The 2,500-nt window shown below is 48.2% G+C and overlaps 1 protein-coding gene across 1 annotated transcript in view; it reads right to left on the bottom strand.

The window, feature by feature from the left end:
* The window catches only part of LOC134443697 (RAS guanyl-releasing protein 1-like), an 84,179-nt gene that overhangs the window by 2,125 nt on the left and 79,554 nt on the right, over positions 1-2,500 (bottom strand). The window lies entirely within an intron of this gene.

Raw genomic sequence — 2,500 nt, 5'->3', positions numbered from 1 at the left:
CACACACACAGACACACACACACACACGGAAACACACACACACACACACACACACACACACGTAAACACAGACACACACACACACACACACACACACACACACACACACACACACACACACACACACACACACACACACACACACACACACACACACACACACACACACACACATACACACACACACACACAGGCAGGTTAGAAATGGCCACCTCACCTCACGCAGGTTTTCATTTGCAGCCAGAGCTGATCTCACTTCTCCCACCCAAGCGCACACCTGTCAACCATCCCTAATTTCCCGGGAAACTCCCTAACTTTGACTCATTTCCCGATTTCTTCCAGATTTGAAAATTTTCCCGGAAATATCCCGGATTTTTCACATTATCAAAAAACACCGTTGGTCCAGTAATTATACCCACGGCCCTGTCCGACAGGCCACACCCCGTCTTGAAGAGAGAGACAGAGGGTCTTGCTTATCAAGCTACCTGCCAGAAGACGGTATGCCAGATATGACACCAAGAATTGAAGTGCCTTGAAAATACGAGCTGTCAACCTCGAGCTCTAGCGCTTGTGTGGACGCTCTTTTCCTCAGAAACTGTCAGTCATGCAACGCATAAAACAGCCTCAGAACAGCAAATCATGCAATTAACCTAATCACAACCTGTACCAGCATGAAGTTTTGCACGAACAGAGAACTTGTGCGACAAAACAACAAGAAGAAACTCATTGCGCTCATTGCACTGTTTCTCCACGCAGTAAAACGTGTGCTGAGGGATTTAAGACAGTAGACCTAGCCTACTGTCTTTGCACGCGTGCTGTTATGAAAAACAGAGTAGAACGCACGATCCGTACGATCCGTCTCTGTCATCCCGTTGACTGTCAGAATTTAGCCTTTAGAAAATTTCCCGAATTTTGGCTTAAAATATGGGAATTTTCCCGGATTTTGGGAGCTCAAAGTTGACAGGTATGCCCAAGCGCTCCAGGGCACCGAGGATCCAGACCAAAAAGGAATTACAAAGTAAATCAATGTGGTCTGGTAAAACCAGGCTAACGTGACATTACAGGTTAGAGACAAAAGACCAACAAAGGTCGGCGTCTGCGTCTGCACTTTACACCCGTGTATTGCTTGGTGCGTGCACTCCCAATAAAACAGTAATCACTCAAGATAGTGGAAAAAAGGAGGCGCACACAAGGCTTGCGTGAAAAAGTGTATTGAAGCCGAAATTAAACAACAGAAGTCTAAGGTTAACTGGAGAAACAGACGTTTCGGAGCTAGTCCATTCTCAATGACTCCTTCCTACTGGAGACATTGAGAATGGACTAGCTCCGAAACGTCTGCGCCTCCTTTTTTCCATTATCTTGAGTGACATTACAGGTTAGACCTTTTAAATGGCAACACCACGTACACTGCAGGTTTGACCTTTTTTAAAAATATATATATATATATGGGGGAGGATCGGCAGACGACCCGAGCCCGAATCGAACCCGGGTTTGATCACCAGCCAAAAATCCAAACACACACTCACTAAATGGCCAAAGTGGCTGGTTAGTAAGTAGGTCTTTTCTATCAGCCAAACTGTACTTTCATCAGCATTTGGCCGGATGTCTGGTGTTCATCTACAGCCCTATAAATATATGATCAGGGCCAGATTAATGCACAGGCTAGATATGGCTGCAGCCTAGGGCCCGTCCTGCCTAGGGCCCCCACAGGCTAGATATGGCTGCAACCTCCTGCCAGGGGCCCCCACAGGCTAGATAGGGCTGCAGCCTAGGGCCCCCACCTGCCAGGGGGCCCCCACAGGCTAGATATGGCTGCAGCCTAGGGCCCCCACAGGCTAGATATGGCTGCAGCCTATGGCCCCACAGGCTAGATATGGCTGCAGCCTATGGCCCCACAGGCTAGATATGGCTGCAACCTCCTGCCGGGGGACCCCACAGGCTAGATATGGCTGCAACCTAGGGCCCCCTCCTGCCAGGGGCCCCCACAGGCTAGATATGGCTGCAACCTCCTGCCAGGGGCCCCCACAGGCTAGATATGGCTGCAACCTCCTGCCAGGGGCCCCTGATTGCCCAAAAGTGAAGAGTAGCAGAACTGGGACAAGATGCAATATTTAAAAATGTATCCACCGTGTCGAGAACAGTTGGTATACATGTTATCCTGAATTTCTAGCTCGTAATTAAGACACTGTCTATGTACATTTTTCACAAAATTTGCCTTCTGGGGGGCCCCATAGTAACCTGTAGCCTAGGGGCCCCCGGCCATCTTAATCCGGCCCTGTATATGGTAAATATAATACTACAGTGGTTCTCAACTGGAACAGTCTTGGGACCCACCATTTTCCACTCTCATTCGGTCGCGACCCAATTTTTTTAGCGTTCAAGTCAATTCAATGCAATTCTCAAAATGAACCCAAGACTGGAATGACTGGTTGCACGTTATCTATCTCGCATAAACATTCAGATTGTATCTGTGACAACAGATGACACAGAGTTCACTAAT

The sequence above is a fragment of the Engraulis encrasicolus genome, unplaced genomic scaffold, assembly GCF_034702125.1.
Source record: "Engraulis encrasicolus isolate BLACKSEA-1 unplaced genomic scaffold, IST_EnEncr_1.0 scaffold_35_np1212, whole genome shotgun sequence".
Classification (NCBI taxonomy): domain Eukaryota; kingdom Metazoa; phylum Chordata; class Actinopteri; order Clupeiformes; family Engraulidae; genus Engraulis; species Engraulis encrasicolus.
This window is presented reverse-complemented; position numbering and strand designations above follow the sequence as displayed.